Here is a 16092-nt window from a genome sequence, read left to right on the forward strand (position 1 = left end):
CTGGATGTGAGCAGAGTGGGGACCAGAACCCTCTTCCCACACCAGGGCCAAGTGCAAGAGTAATGATTTCACAAACAATACTACTAATGATATCCTTGTACTTATTGGTATCATTTCAAAGCTTCTGGGTGGGAGGAAGGCATCGTCTTGCGGGAGTGAGGTTTTCAGCCCTTTCTGGGCCCCCTCCTCCTGGGCGCCTGACCCTGCCCCCCACCATCCCAGCCGGTGGTAGAGCCCAGTGGCTGGGTGCTCCAGCCCCTTGACTCCCAAAGCTGGGAGATGCACTCTTCACAGGTGCTACTGAGGTTACTTTTTTTAACCACCACAAGTTGACTAATGCCCAAGATTGTCAGTCCTTCCTACTCCTGACAACACAGGTTGACCAGGAGTATAGGGGTGTGAGGTGGGCAATGGCCAGTGTGGAGAGAAGGCTGCTGCCTCCAGATGCTGCCAGCATGTCTGAGACCCCTGTGAGTCCTCAGAGCCTGGACCCAGACATTGGACATGCACGTCCTGGCCCCATATCTCTGTCAGGGCTCCTGCCTTCTGAGCCTCACCCCTCTCTGACTGTCCACCCACTTCCTAAGCTTTCATACCTCTCCCTGGACCCCAGCCTCTCTGCCGGGTCTCCACATCCTTTTCTGGATGTCATCGTGTTCCCTCTCCGAGTCCCTCTGTCTCCCTCTTTGAGCGTCTCCCCCCACTCTGCCTCCCTCCCTCTTCCCATAGCAGACCCTCGGTCCAGGCTGGTCGGACTGACTGTGGGGGACTCGGCCCTGCTCTGGGAGTCAGGAATCCTGGCTCAAGACTCGGCTCAACAGCCTATAAGTCTTAGGGGACTTTTGTGCAGCTCTTGTCCCCATTTGGGTCTCAATTTCCCTATCTTTATAATAAGAAGGTTGGACCTGATGAGTGAAAGGTCCCTTACCACACTGGGCAGGGATGTTTCCATAGAAACCTCAGACCCTTCCGACTGGGTGGGACCTGGCGCTCTGGCAACCTTTCTTTCACAGAGATGGAGCCCTCAGCGGAGTTCACTTCCCCTAAAGGGCAAGGGCGCTCCGCAGCTGTCTCTTTGGTGTATTTTCGGATTTGCCTTACTGTTACAAAAGTGGTCCCAACTTCCGCTTCCTAAAGTCAGCAGCGTCTGGTCCAAATGGGCCCTCACTTGGTCTGGTTCCCACGATACTCTCCATCTTGCACAATCCAAAAGTTGTACAGTGTTGTGTGTGTGCATCTCTTGACATTGGCCAAGCTCCCTCCCCTTAGTTCCTCCAGCCGGTGAATTTATCTCATGGAGGGCACAGAATGCTGCATGAACTCGCTGGTGTAGGTTTGGGGGACTCTCTGGGTCCAGGGCTAAGTCTAGTTTCTGCGGCAGCCATGGAAATGTGCCACTCAGTTCTCCTGCGACAGGGAGCCTGTTTGACCAACAGCCCCAGCTGCCGCCCCCTGGGCTATGCCATCTTGCCCAAGTTGAGCCCCCACTTCCTTGGGCTGCTCTCAGCCCCCGACTGTGCATGATGGGGGTCCCAAGGCAAGCCCACCCTGGAGAGATGCAGTATTCCCCCAATACAGACTTTGGCTCAAGGACTCCCCATTGACATGGTCGAGCCTTTCCTGGAACTGTCTATAGTCTGGGGCTCTTCCTATCTGCTCTACCTTCTCCCCCAACTCTCTACCCCCAACTGCAAGACTTGCATCATTATGGTCAGAAACCTCTCCCTGTTTTCTCCTGCTGTCTCTCTTTTGAAATCTCTTGCCTGTCTAATCCAATCTTGACGCCTGCTTCTCAGTGGACCACGCTAACACAGTTATCAACTGGACAGCTGTTGAAGTTATGATGCTCACAGCAAAGGATAACAGCAATGACTAATCTTTAATAAGCACCTATTGTGGGCCAGGCAATATCTTCTCCAACCCTTATTGCAACCATCCTGTTTTACCATGAGGAAACCGAAGCTCAGAGAAGGAAGTAACTTACTCAAAGCCACGATTACAAAATGACTGTAGTCTCCAAAAATGTATTTGTTCATCTCTGTCTCAACCTCTCTGCTATAAGCTGGTGAGTATGGGTGCCAAGTCACTCTTCATTAATCATTGCATACCCCTCCACAGAGCCTTCCATAGTCCCTGGCATGTAGGATGCGCTCAATAAATATTTGCCCAACATACAAATAAATAAATGAACAGCAAAAGAGCTGTGAACAATGGCCAAGTGGCTTATCCACATTGCAAAAAGGTTGTACTTAGATTGTAAAAAGAAGCTTTTGTTTGAAAGTCCTCAGCCCCGGCTAAGCATGAAAGTGCGTATTTGAGTTTCCATACGTATTAAAAGATATTTAGCTTCTCTCTCTCTGTCTTTTTTTTCTCTTTCACCTCTGTTCTCTCCATACTTAGGAAGCAGAGTTGAGCAAACAAGGAATTAGTCAAGTGTAGTATGACTCTTGGCTCGGCCATCCACAGCTTTCTGGGTCTCAGTTTCTTTATCAATCAAATGGGCGTGATAACATCTACTTCATCAAGTGCCAGACAGAGAGAGGATTGAGTGGGCACACAGTCCTGCTCTCCCACCACCAGCTCCTGTTCACCCACAGAGGTGGGGCAGAGTCAAGCTTGGGCTGAAGGGGAGCGCCTTGTGGCTCCAGTGGCTAGAACATCAGTCCCCAGAGGGGATCAGGAAGCCCAGTGCTGGCAGCCTGGCTATCCCCCCTCCGCCGCAGCTGAGTGGTGGCATCCTGCCAGCCTTTTCCAAGCCTGCGGGCAAGTCTCTGGCCCTCGGCTGTCCCAGTTTCTGCCCACAGCACAACGACCAAGCGTGAGTCACTACATCAACACCAGGTTTCCACAGCTGCCCTGGGGCTGGCCAGGCCTGACTGGATTAGTAACTGGATCACAGTCTCCGCCTCTGAGAGGGTCAGGGGCTCAGAAACTCAAAGCTTCCTGTCCCTCACTTTGTAAATGGAAAAACTAGGGCCCCAGAAAGGGTGGTGGGGGCTTCCCCAGGGACACACTGATACTCAGTGACAGACTAGGAATTAGAATCTGCATTTGCTAGCGCCCACCTCAAGGGTTCGTTCATTCATTCATTCATTCATTCATTCATTCATAGACTGTGTCCTAGCTCTAAAGAATATATCTCAATTCTGCTCACTCTCACCCTAGCCCACAGGCCCAGTCCCTGGGAGCTCTCACCTGGATGGCTGCAGGAGCCTCTATCATTTTTCACACAGCACCCAGAGGAGCTTTTTAGAAAATAAAAATTAGATCATGTTACCACCTTGCACACTCTTCCAGTTTCCTATTTCACTCAAAATAAAAGCCCAAGGCATTACTAAGGATCTGCAAGCCCTATAGATCTGTGCCCTTTGCCATTCTCCCACTCACACATTTGGTTCTAACTATGTGGGCCTTCTCAAGGTATCTGGAAGATTCTAAGTTGGCCCCACCTCTGAGCCTTCCTGTATGCTGTTTCCTCTGACATAAACCCTTGTCCCCCAGTGTCGTCATGGCTGGTTCTTTCCTTTCTCCCCTTCTCAGGGCAAACATCTCCCCTCAGACAGCCCCTCTCCCCACCCCCCACCCCCCCTCAGCCACTCTCTGCTCTGTCACCCTGNCACCCTGCCTTATTTCCCCACAGCACATGGCTTTACCTAGTTATCCTGTTAGCTTATCTGCTTATTTGTTTATCAGTGGGAGCCCCCACAACAATGGATGCTTCCTGAAGGCTGGCCATTGTGGCCCCAGTGCCTAAAAGAATCTGTGGCATTGAGAATGTGCTTAACAAATGTTTCTTGGATGGGTGGATGCATGGATGCATGCATGCATGGATGCATGGATGCATGCATGATTGGATGGATGAATGAATGAATAAATGAATGAAAAGTCCAAGCAATAGGGCTTGGTGGATGTGGATAGAGAAGGACTAATCTTGGAGAAAAATTACAAAAGAAAAAAGTCTACTTATACTTCCGTACTTAAACCCACTTCATCTGTAAATAGTACCTTCCTCCTTTCTCCTAGGCCCCCTCCTGGGCTCCTCGAGACCCTTCTCTAATGTTTGCTCTCTCTTGCTACTGAGTCACCCCTATTTTCAGGAAAATTAATTCACACTCAGGTGCGATTAACAGAGCATTCCTGTTCAAAGGAAGTTTTCATTTTTAGCTGCCTTCAAAGGTTGAAGTCAAAGACATGAATAGCTAATGGTGGAATTTTTGCAACCAGGGAGGTTGGGGAACTGTCCTGACTCCCTGAGATCAGATTCAGTATGCAGCTACGCCTCTGTCTCAGGTAAGCGTTAGGTGTCTACCCCCAAGTCAGGCTAGACTACACGGACTTCTGGATTTCGCTGGTCTCTGTCACCTCACTCCCCTCCCTCGCCCACCACTTTCCCAAGATAAATCAGCCAGGTCAGTCAACACGTTTTGATGAAAAAGAAACAAGTTAGTCTTTTGACTCGACAAAGTGGGCCTTTCTTGAGGCAGAGGGGCTGGGGCAGTCGGGAGCATGTGGAATAAGCGTTGCCGGGCCAAGACAAGGCCCCTTTTGTGTCCAGGGACAAAGATAGAGTGTCCCGGCAAGATGGGGCCAGGGCCTTTCCAACACCAGCTCCGGCAGCCGGGATTGGCTGGCCGTCAGACAAGTCCACCCCGTGACTGGGCAGCCCAGGCTCCTAGCCACCAGCCACCCCCACCCCTCCCTTTGGCAAACAATTGGGTGGGGGTGAAATAAATCATGAAGCCAGGCTGTCCGCTCTGTCGTGGCCACCTGGTGCTCATGGAATTGGGAATTCTCATATCCCACAGACCTGGTACCTGAGGGGTTGGTGGCCCTGAAGCTTCCACAACCTTTGGATACGACCAGGCTTCTTGGGTTTGGTTCCAGCTCAGGTGACCCTGGACATGTCACCCCACTCTTCTGTTCCCCCTCTGCAAAATGGCACTAAAATAATTCCCTCCAGGGATGGTGTAGATTCACTGTGATGGCATCTCTAAAGAATAAGGCACATGCCTGGCACAGAGAGGGCCCTCAGTCATTCCGGCGCACCGTACTTCACAGTTTATCTATCACTTTGCATCCGTGACCTCATTTTCTGCACAGAATGCCACCCCCAACCCTCTCTGAGGAGGCAGGATGATCATTCCTATTGGCTGAAGAAGAAATGGGGGCTTGAAGGAAAGTTGGAGACTCTGAACCTCTGGGGAGTTGAGGTGCTCTGAGAGGGCACCCGCAGTGCTATGAGAGGCACCGACTGACAGATCGAGCGATGGTAGCAGAATCACCAAGGCAGAAATGCCGTGAGAGCCAGAGACTAGTGCTGGGTCACACCTCCAGGTCTTTGCATGTGCTGTGTCTCTGTAGGAAATGCCTTATCCTTTTTTGGGGGGAAAGGGGAGACAGATTAATACTGCCCTGCCTTTTAAGACTCAACGTAGCCTAGGGAAGGAGGAAATTCACCCTTCGTTTTGTGCTATTTAAAATGTTTGCGGGGCGCCTGGGTGGCTTAGTCGGTTAAGCGTCCGACTTTCGCTTAGGTCATGATCTCGCGGTTCGTGGGTTCGAGCCCCGCGTCGGGCTCTGTGCTGACTGCCAGCTCAGAGCCTGGAGCCTGTTTCAGTCTGTGACTCCCTCTCTCCCTGACCCTCCCCTGCTCACGCTGTCTCTCTCTCTCTCTCTCCTAGAAATAAATAAAACATTAAAAAAAAAATGTTTGCTGTGTGGAAAAAATTTTTAACGGAAATATTCTGTTGAATGTGTTCATTCATTTAACAGATACTTACTGAGCACCTACTATTCATAGACATGATGGGGCTGCTGTTTAAGACAGCTTGGTCACAAGAGCTGGTGGGGAGGTGACACTGGAATGGGAGGGACCCAAAAAAAGTGAGGGAAAGAATCATGGGACACCTGAGGGAAGAGGGTAAGAATCTAGCTGGACAGATGAATCCTTGGCCTAGAAAACATTCTAAAGCTGTTGCTCTGACTGATGGGTTAGCACCGGCAGCCCGGCTCCCCAGGCCTGACAGAGTGAATGCTGTTTTGAAGTCCTGACTCTCTTCCTCTTCCTGGCGGTGGCTCGCTGGCAGATCCTCTTGCCCCTGGCCCTAGTAACCCTAATAGAAGGTGGTAAGAAGAGCTTGATCCAAATATTGGTTTTGTCTTCCTGTCCCAGTGTGTTCACAATAGGATAAAAACCAGCCTCTTCCTCCTTTTCCTTTACCACCCCAGCCCAGCCCAGCCCACAGAATTATGGGGCTTGGGGACGGGGGCTCGGGGGAGGTAGCCACCAGAGGCCAAGGAGCTCCACCCCATGTCTCAAGAAGTATCCTCTATGAGGCTGGGAAGCTGAGTCCGTCTGACCTGGGTCTTGGGGGCCCCGAGAGCAGGGGAGCACCCTGACCTCCATAGATCAAAGACAGTCTGGGCTCGGTCAGATGTGGGGGGCTGTGAGCGCTGATTGGCATGCCTGAGGCTCTGGGTGTCACCTTATCCAGTGGAATTCAGAGGCTTAGAATCTGGGAGTCCTCAGTATTAGAGTATTAACTTAGAAAGTTATTCTAAAACGTTGCATTAGAATTGTGTTCATATAATATAGAAATGTCATACCATCTTAGCCCCTTAGATTAGAATGTTGTGTTACAATGTCTTCTAATATTGTAGCGAGATGTTATGTAATGTTATGTGTTAGAGTCGTGTGTTACTTTGGAGCGTTCATTAGAATGTGGGTTAGAACTGTCCTAAAATGTTGAATTAGAATATTAAGCGGTGGCAGAATGTTATATGTGAATGTTCTGTTATAAGACCATATTAGAGCCTTACAATAAAATATTGTGTCGCAATGTTTCGCTAGCATATTGTCCTAGGATGGCACGTTGCACTGTAAAATCCAAAGCCAGCTCGTGGAATGCGTGCGTGCTTGGATGGGGGACAGAGTGACCCCCAGCCTGGGAATCTCAAGAGGCTGAACTGGGACAACGGGACTCTTTCCCTTACTTTTTCCTCTCTTGGAGCCTCAGTTTCCCCACTTTTAAGACATCAGCTGTTGGACGGGTTCGTTCTCTTGGGCCTCCCTCGCATTGAATGTTTATGAGGATTTGAGTGCTGGAATCTCACCCTTTCCCTCGTCCCGAGCAGGAAGTGAGAATTCTGGTTAACAATGAGGTTGATCTTATCGGGGAATAAATGACTTTCTGGGAGTAAACAGCTTCCTCACTGACAGGAAAAGTAAGAGAATCAAGTGATCAGGGTGAGAGAAACTCCCAGCAGCCAGAACGAAGGGCCCCCAGCGAACTGCTCACTGTCTTCCTGAAGGCACAGGGGTCCCATCCCTCTCCAACCCTGGGGTGAAGCACAGAAACACTCCCCCCTCCCCACTACTCCCAGCCCTCTCCAGACCCCACCGATGACCACAGTCCTGGATTCCCTCCCACTGACTGAAGGGAGGAACTGCTGAGTTCTGAGCCCTCCCTCCCCCTACCAGGCCTTGGCCAGACCCGCCTCGCCTCACAGCTCTGCCCCTTCCCTGTGTGGGTCAGGCACCTTTAGAAGGAGGCCTTGGACAAGTGATTTGAACACAAATATCCTGGCCTCCTCAACCCCAACCCTGGCTGCTCCTTACTCCTGAGAGAAATCACAAGACATCAGGGTGACCCGGGGAAATCCACCTGCTCACGCAGACTCTGTTCCGTACGGTTCCAGGGTTTTCACACACCCTGTGGCCCATGATCTAAGGCCCTGAAGGGGTTAAGAACACATCCAACAGACCAGCTGTTAGCTGCGAGTACTCCGTGCAAGTACTCCCTTCCATGCAAGTACTCCCTTCCTCCTCTGCAAAATGGGAGTGAGGGCTTCAAGCTGACTGGGCCTGGTGGGCATGAACTTGAGATCATATCAGCAAAGCATTTAGCTCAGTATCCATCAAGGCACAGCTGTCCAGATCTGGGCACACCCCACACCCTGGCCCTTGCCTCCAGTCTGGAGTCTGGACACCCACCTCTCTGCATGCTCCTGTCTGGAGAGTGACACCCATACCCATGGTCATCCTGGGATCAAAGAGGGGATCCATAGGATAAAGGGAGCCAGGAGTCCTTGGGCCTAGAAGAAGGCTTCCCTAGGAAGTGAGCCTGATGGTTTTTGCTGAAACAAGTCTCTTGATACCTACAAGGTCACCTGATAAAGCAAACAGGGGGGCCTTGACACCTGGAGTCAAAAGACTGGGCAAGGTCCTGCCCCACATTCATTGGCTCACCTCTTCCTATCACATGGCTTTATTTATCTTATCTGTAAAGTGAGGCTCAAAAAGACACTTCTTTCTTGAGCCATCCTGGGGGTCAAATAGGTAATATAACTCTTATAGACAGAAAAGACCACCAGTGGCCTTGTGTAGTATGGGGATGGAGAGAATGTCTTGCAGAAATGGAGAAGAAAGGAAGGGGTGAAAGGAAAAGTGGGAAGGGAATGGGTAATTTAGAGAACCGGTCATGTTATGGGCAGTCCCTGGGGCAGTTCCCTGGGCAACTTACAGAAATAACCTGTGTGAGCAGTCAGCAGACAGTCTGGCTGTCAGCTCTGCCATTAGGACATGAGCTCAGTGTATGACCTTTGGCTCATCCCCTGCCTTCTCTGGGCCTCAGTGTCTTCATAGGTACCATAAACCAGTCAGACTGGGTGACCTCCAATGGTGCACCCTCCCTCGGGCCCTTGGAATTTTTGCTGTGCAGCCACAAGTCCTTGGCTTCTGGAAGTGCTTGGCTGGGGAGATTCAAGTTGCCCACAATTTCTAAACACCTTCCTTTTCACCTTCATGATGGGCCCAAAGCTGGTGGAAAAAAGGATCTNAGGAGGGAACTGGGAAAGCTAAGGACAGTCAGTGGCCAACACCTCTGCCTGAGAGCTGGTGACAATTCCCAGATCCTACTTGGCCTGCTTTTCTGCTGATCACATGCAGAAGCAGTGAGAATGGGACAGATGACAGATGAGGGCCAGGCATAGTGCCCGGCACTGGAGTAAAGCAGTGAGCAACCCAGATGCAGTTCTTGCTTGCATGGAACTAACATTCAGGGTGCATAACAGACAAGGCATTAGAGCCCTGCTGTTTGGCACACATACGTTTATTATTGTTATATTTTCTTGTTGAGTCGACATTTTAATCAATATATAATGCCCTTCTTTGTCTCTTGTAACAGTGTTTGGCCTAACATCTATTTTGTCTGATATTAGTACAGCTTCCCCAGCCCTCTTTTTGGTTACTACTTGAATTGTGTATCTTTTTCCATCCATTCACTTTTTGACCCATTTGGGTTTTTGGATCCAATGTGAGTCTATTGTAAGCAGTCTAGGATATATTTCTTTATTTAAAAAATTATTAATGTTTATTTATTTTTGAGAGAGAGACAGAGAGAGATAGAGTATGAGCACGGGAGGAACAGAGAGAGGCTCCAGGCTCTGCTGGCTCTGTCATCACAGAGCCTGATGCAGGGCTCAAACCCAAGAATATAAGATCATGACCTGCCCAAAGTTGGACGCTTAACCTACTGAGCCACCCAGGAACCCCCATTTTTTTTTTTAATCCACTCTGTCAATTTATGCTCCTTGACTGGAGAGTTTAATCCATTTTTATTTAAAGTAATTATTGCGAAGGAAGAACTTACTCTTGTCGTTTTATTGTTTTCTGTATATCATATAGCCTTTATGTTCATTTTCTCCATTATTTGAGGTTCAGTTGATTTTTTTGTAGTGACATGTTTGGATTCCCTTCTCATTTCCTTTTGTGTATATTCTAAAGATATTTATGATATCTATAGAAATACCTATAAAATATAAATCTGCTAATGGTTATCACAGGGATTATGTAGAACATCTTAAAGTTATAACAATTTAATTTGAATTGACACCAACTTAATTTCAGTTGCATACAGAAAATCTATTCCAATACAACTATGGTATTGATGTCACAAATTACATCTTTATACATTGCCTGCCCACTCACATAGATTTATAAGAATTTTATTTGTGTGCTTTTTAAACCTTGTAGAAAATTTTGAAAATGGAATCACAAACCAAAATTACAATAAAATAATATTTGCTTTATATTTGCCCAACTATTTACCTTTCTTAAAGGTCTTTACTTCATATAGCTTTGAGCTGTAGGATCTTTTTATCTCAACCTGAGGGACTCCCCTTAGAAAAACTTGTAGGGCAGATCTCATGGTAACAAACTCCCTCAACTTCTGTTTATCTTGAGATAGCTTAATTTCTCCCTTATTTCTGAAGGACAGCTTTGCTGAATATAGATTTTTTCCTTTTTGATATAAAACTCTTGGCTGAAACCTGTTTTTTGTTTGTTTGTTTGTTTGTTTTGTTTTTTAACACGATAAGTGTATCCCTTCACTGTCTGCTAGCCTCCAAAATTTCTGCTGAGAAACAGGCTGATAATCATATCCAAGGATCCCTTGTATGTCACGAGTCATGTCTCTCATACTGCTTTCAAGATTTTGGCTTATTACAGTTTTATTACAATGCACCTCAGTGTGGATCAGAGTATATGCTACTAGGGGCTTAGTTCAGCTTCTTGGATTTGTAGATACATATATTTCATCAAATTTGGGACGTTTTAGCCATGATTTCTTCAAATAACCTCTCTGCCCCTTTCTTTTTCTCTTCCTATGGGACTCTCATAATACATATATTGTTCCTTTAATGGTGTCCACAGTCTTTTAGGCTCTGTTCACTTTTCTTCATTCGTTTTTTTTTTTCTTTCCATGCTAGAGACTCAATAATTTCCATTGTCTTATCTTCAAGTTCACAGATTCTTCCTTCAGCCTGCTCAAATGCATTGCTCACCATCATAGGCAGCAAGATGGCAGACTAGGAGCTCCAAGCTCTCATCCCTCCCATAGAAACATCAAAACAAAACAAAAATAAAAACCCGAAACTGCACTGAACTAATATAGGGGCTCTGGAAAACAGTCAGAGTTTCATAGTGACCAAGTGAACATCCAATCAAAAGGTCTGGGGCACGATCTCAAGGGTAAGCACATGCCATAGACCATCTATGGACCCAGGCATCTGTGGGTCTATAGTCTCCCGAAGTTTTCATGAGCAATGCCTGCTGCTTCTCCCTGCCTGAGATCCAAGTTGGATGAAACAGTTACCAGCCCTTCAAGAAGCACTCACCACATTAGAATGTTGCAAATAAGGTCTGCTTCCCAAAGTCTGGTTTCAGGGAGGCAATCGGGGACTAGGCTGCTGCCTTGTCCAGAGCAAGAACACTGTTTTTCCAGGGAGAGGAAGGGACAAGAGACAGAGTAACTGCCACGGAACCTTTCTCCCTGTTTGGAGAGAGCCCTTTTCTTGACTGGATAGTCACTTGGTTGCTGTAAGCCTTTGACTATTTTCCAGCACTTTATTATTGGTTCAGCCCAGTTTCTAGATTTTTGTTTTTGTTTTTAATTTTTTGAATGTTTTTTTAAAAATTTATTTCTGAAAGAGAGAGAGAGAGAGAGAGAGCATGAGAAGGGGTGAATCAGAGAGAGAAGGAGATACAAAATCTGAAACAGGCTCCAGGCTCTGAGCTAGCTGTCAGCACAGAGCCTGACGCAGGGCTCAAACCCACGAACCGTGAGATCATGACCTGAGCCAAAGTCGGACGCTTAACCAACTGAGCCACTCAGGAGCCCCTTGTTTTGGTTTTTGATGTTTCCCTGAGAAGGACAAGGGCTTAGAGCTTCCCAAGTTGCCATCTTGCTGACTCTGATGGACAATACACTAGAGATGCCCAACTACTGAACTGCACAATACACAATAGGAACCGCATAGTGTGAATGTGCACAGGGCAGAAGATACGATGGATAACTGGAATCAAGAAAGGCCTTCGGGAAGGGATGGTTTTCAAACTGAAGAAGGGGAAGGAAGAATTCAAGAAAGGAACTAGGAAAATCCCAAGAACAAAGGCCTCAACATAGGAAAGAACCTGGGTGGTCTGGGCACTGTTAGAAGGCTCATGTGCCTGAAGCCCAGGGAGTCCTGGGGGGCCAGAGAAGACAGGGCCTGGGAGCCTGGAAGATCAGTTTGGGCTTTACTGTAATTGTAATGGAAACCCACGGAGGGCTTTAAGAACTAGAAAGACTTTACATTTTTTGTTCAAAATGAGACAAGGCTGCTGTGCAGGTAAGGCCTAGAGTAGAAGCAGAGAGACCGGTGAGGAGGCTGGTATAGACACCCTGGTGAGAAATGAAACCAGAGTCTACAAATTAGGAGTCAGCCCTGGGGAGGAGTCACCATGGCAGCTTTCTGAGGGCTTTCACAGGTGCACCAGGGACTAGACCTGGCCAAGCAAAACCCGTCTGCTGCTGGGGCAAGAGGTGGAAGGGGGCTGCTTTGGCCTCCATGGGCTTCTTTTGAAGTTCTGTGCTCCATCTCTCCCAGCTGTGTCTTTCTCCAGGGAAAAGAAGGCAAGCTGTGACCCCTGAGGTTTGGAGAGCTGGCAATTGAAAGGCCCATGCTCTTCAAACAGGAACTTGACCATCGAGAAGATGGGGAAGCGAGGGCCCAAGGGAGAGGATGTGGCTTTGGCCTCACAGTGAGTAGGCCTTCTTCAGTGGGGCTGAGTCAGGCACCACATCGCTTAGTTCCTGCTGGTACTGAGGTGTCAGGATTTTCAGTGTGTCTGAGGTTAAACACAAAGATTCCAGAGTTGGGCTGGCCCGGCCAGAGTCCAGATCCTCCGATTCCCAGCCTCAGTTTCCTCGTGTGTATCACTGAGGTGATAAGAGCCCCATAACATTGGGTCATCACCAACTACGTGAGACCCCATGTACCAAGCACTCAGTAGGTGTCTGGCTTACAGTAAGTACTCAGTACTTGATGTTTGCAATGACCGCTGTCACTATCAGCAGGGTACCCTGCCAACAATTTTGAGGAACCTATCAGAACCATAGAATCCAGCATGGTTTGGTTTGGGGAAATGTCTGAGCCCGAGTTCACCTGCTCTCAAATCTCACAGCCCATCTCATGGTCGAAGTGAAAGGTCAAGGGTCAAAGAGAAAGCAAAGGAAACTACATGAAGAAGGACAAAGAGCAATTACATCCGTGCCTCCCAGATGGGTGCCATTTGAGATGAACCTTGAGAGTGGGTTGGAGCTACACATGGGAAGACAGCAGGGTGGCCTTCCGGGGGGAGGGAGGAGACTCATCCACGGCTTGGACGTAAGAAAATGTTTCTCATTCCTTTTGGGTAAACACAAAAGTGTGGCTCATTTGAGCCACAGTGCAATGAAGAGTTTGTGGTGGGAGCGTGAGCATGAGGAAATCAAGTTGTTGGGTTGTAGCTAGATCATGGATGCAGGGGTGGGAGGATTTGCCTGCATTCTGGAGGGGGTGGGGGCTGTGACAATTCCTGAGGATGAGAGGACTGTCCTTAGAGCTGGGCTCCAGGGAGGCAGCTCTATCTGCCTGTACACAGGCCCATAGACCTGATCCCTTCCCGGGCCCAGGTTGGTGGTCAAGGCCAGGGATGCTGAGGCCCAAGCTTAGCCAATGAGAGTGTGGATGGAAGGAGACTCCAGAGGTAGGGGGTGGTCAACAGGCTTGACCACCACCTAGAGGTGGTAGGGGTGAGGGAGGACCCATGGAGGACTCCTGGATGGCTGAGAGGAAAGACAGGACAGCAGAGATGTAGGAAGGAAGACAGTGGCGGCCCTGGGCCTATGAGCCCTCAGCCCAAGGCAGTTGGTTCTGTGGGTCTGGACTGAGGGAGGGGCCTCAAGACAGGGGGCCAGTACTTGACAATGGTTATACCTTAAGTTTGGCAGGCTTGTTGAGGAACACGGGCAGAGGACAGAGGGTCAGGCAAGACGTGGGCTCCTGTCCTTTGGCCCACGTGTGGCCCATCTGGCCCTGGAACAAGCCTGTCCTTCTCCTTTGCTGCCATCCCCCTTCTCATCTTACACTTCCTTTCTGGCCCTCACTTAGCTGCGTCATTTTAGGGAACTTGGAAACCAGGCCTCGTGTCTTTAACTTACAAAATTATACACTCCAATGAGCCGGAAAGGGGCTTTTGGAATAATTCTATTGAAAATATGTGGGTTTTCGCCTTGAAATGATCTTCCTGAAATTATCCCCTTTCTCTCTTTATAAATATTAAAAAGAAGGAATCAGAGCTTAGTGCTTTAAATCCCTATTCAGGGACTTTCTTGTCTGCCTCCCAGGAAAGCAGCCAGTCATTTCCGAGGAAGAAAAGAAGGCTGGCTCTGTTCCCTTTTGCATGACCCTGCCCCCAAATCCACCTTTTGGAGTGTCCCTGACCAATCCCTCCTTGTCCCCTACAGCTAAACTGGGCTTGACTGGAATATTACACGTCAGCATGAAGGGTGTGAGAGAAGGAGTAGGCTCAGGAGGGGAGGGGGGAGGGGAGGAGCGGAGGGAGGCTGCAGAGATGGAAGCAGACAGAGACAGAGAGAGGAGGTAGGGGAGAGACAGGGACGAGGGAGAGAAAGAGCTCTGGGGAGCTCTGGGACCCCTACAGAGGTAGGCTGCTGAGAGAGACACGGAGCTCGGGTGGCGGATGAGGGGGGACACAGAATATGCAGACAGAAAGCAGCGCACAGACGTAGCGGGAGAAGAGGGGGACAGGGGAGCCGAGACACTGGGGGGGTTGGACGAGGCCTTGAGGCCGGAGGCCCACAGAATGGAGTCGACGCTGACGGACAGGTGGGGTAGGAGAGAGCCGTGAGAGAGAGAGACACAGGGAGACGGTGACACACGGCCGTGTGTGTGGGGAGGTAACAAGGAGACTGGATGGGCCTGTGCCACCCTCAGGCTGAAGGCCAGCTGGTGCTGGGGACAAACGCGTGGCTCGTGTGCAAGATGGCGCCTGATGGAGGGAAGGTCCTCACCTCACCTCACCTCACCTCTGGCACCTTCTTCAGTCCCATGACTCCGGTTAAGCATTGCCGACCTTTGACACCCGGGATGGGGTCGGGGCAGAGGGCAGAGGTCAACAGGAGCCTGGCTGAGGAGACAGGTGGACCTGAGTTCAAACATCGGCTCTGCCAGTCACCGCCATGTCACCTTGGGCACGTCACTTGGTCTAGGGAGCCTTGGTTTTCTCATCTGCATAGTGGGGGACGGTGATGCCTAATGACAGGGCTGTCGTGTCGCCTGCGTGAACACCCGCCTGTAAAGGCCTTGGCACAGCGCCTGGGTCGCTACCTCCCAGGAATGGGTGGACGCCATCCATGTTGGAGTCTGAGGCTCCATTACAGTCCTCCGACCTCAGACCTCACCAGTCAGTGCTGACCCCAGGGACCTACGTGTAAAGCCCCTCCCCCTGCAGGCACCTCGAAAGGGGAAATCTATGGAGGGAAGGGAACAGGAAGTTAGAGTGGCTGGGAGAGAGTCTGAAAAGGCTTTCCCAGGCAGCCCTGGTGGGTACAAGAGGCAAGGGCATTTGGACTCACCTAACTGGCTCCACCTCCCTGGAAGGAGACGTGCTAAGGTGTGCACAGGGACGTGCACTGGCCCACCGCTCCCTGTGTGGCCCGGAGGTCGGCCGGTCTGACCAAGAGTAGCAGGTGACACCCTCCTCATGGGCCTTTGAGACCCCGACACTCAGAGCCCGTCATGTAAGCAGCCTGAATTGGGGTGGGGTGGGGGTGGGGAGGGTGTTCCCTGCTCCCCTTCCCCCACAGACTGCAGCAGGAACCGAGGCCCGCGGCCTTCTGAAGCCTCCGTCACAAAGCGCGGTGGTCGGTCACCGGTTACCACATAAGCCAAGCCCTTGATCTGCTGCGTTTGAGGAAACCCTTTGTTCCTTTCAAGCCTCTATTCTCTCAGCTGGGGCCGGTGCACAGACCGAAGCAGTGAGTTTGCTCTTTCTTCCTTTTCTTTTTGGATTTTTAAAAATAACTGGCTTGTGTGTTCAGGCGGAGTTCCAGAATTGGGTTCCCAGGCTGGGGTTCAAGGCCAGGCACTCTAGCAGCCCCTCACTCCTGGGAAGGCCTGAGCGGAGGGAAAGCCCAAAGGCCAGGTGAGGGGGCAGGGCATTCAACCTGTGCCCCCGAGAGACTCCTCGGGCCCAGGAGCCTGCCCAGC

The 16092-nt window shown here is 49.9% G+C and overlaps 1 long non-coding RNA gene across 10 annotated transcripts in view; it reads left to right on the plus strand.

Annotated features, from left to right (window-relative positions):
• Positions 1-15399: 15399 nt before the first annotated feature.
• Positions 15400-16092, plus strand: part of LOC144233910 (uncharacterized) — a 9981-nt gene continuing 9288 nt past the window's right edge. For 9 of the 10 annotated variants that reach the window (XR_013335793.1, XR_013335792.1, XR_013335800.1 and 6 more), the window contains exon 1: positions 15400-15860. This is a non-coding gene — a long non-coding RNA (uncharacterized LOC144233910). The remainder of the gene's footprint in view (positions 15861-16092) is intronic. The other variant, XR_013335797.1, reaches the window with a different exon arrangement.

This window comes from Crocuta crocuta, unplaced genomic scaffold, assembly GCF_008692635.1.
Source record: "Crocuta crocuta isolate KB4526 unplaced genomic scaffold, BGI_CrCroc_1.0 scaffold15, whole genome shotgun sequence".
NCBI classification, from domain to species: domain Eukaryota; kingdom Metazoa; phylum Chordata; class Mammalia; order Carnivora; family Hyaenidae; genus Crocuta; species Crocuta crocuta.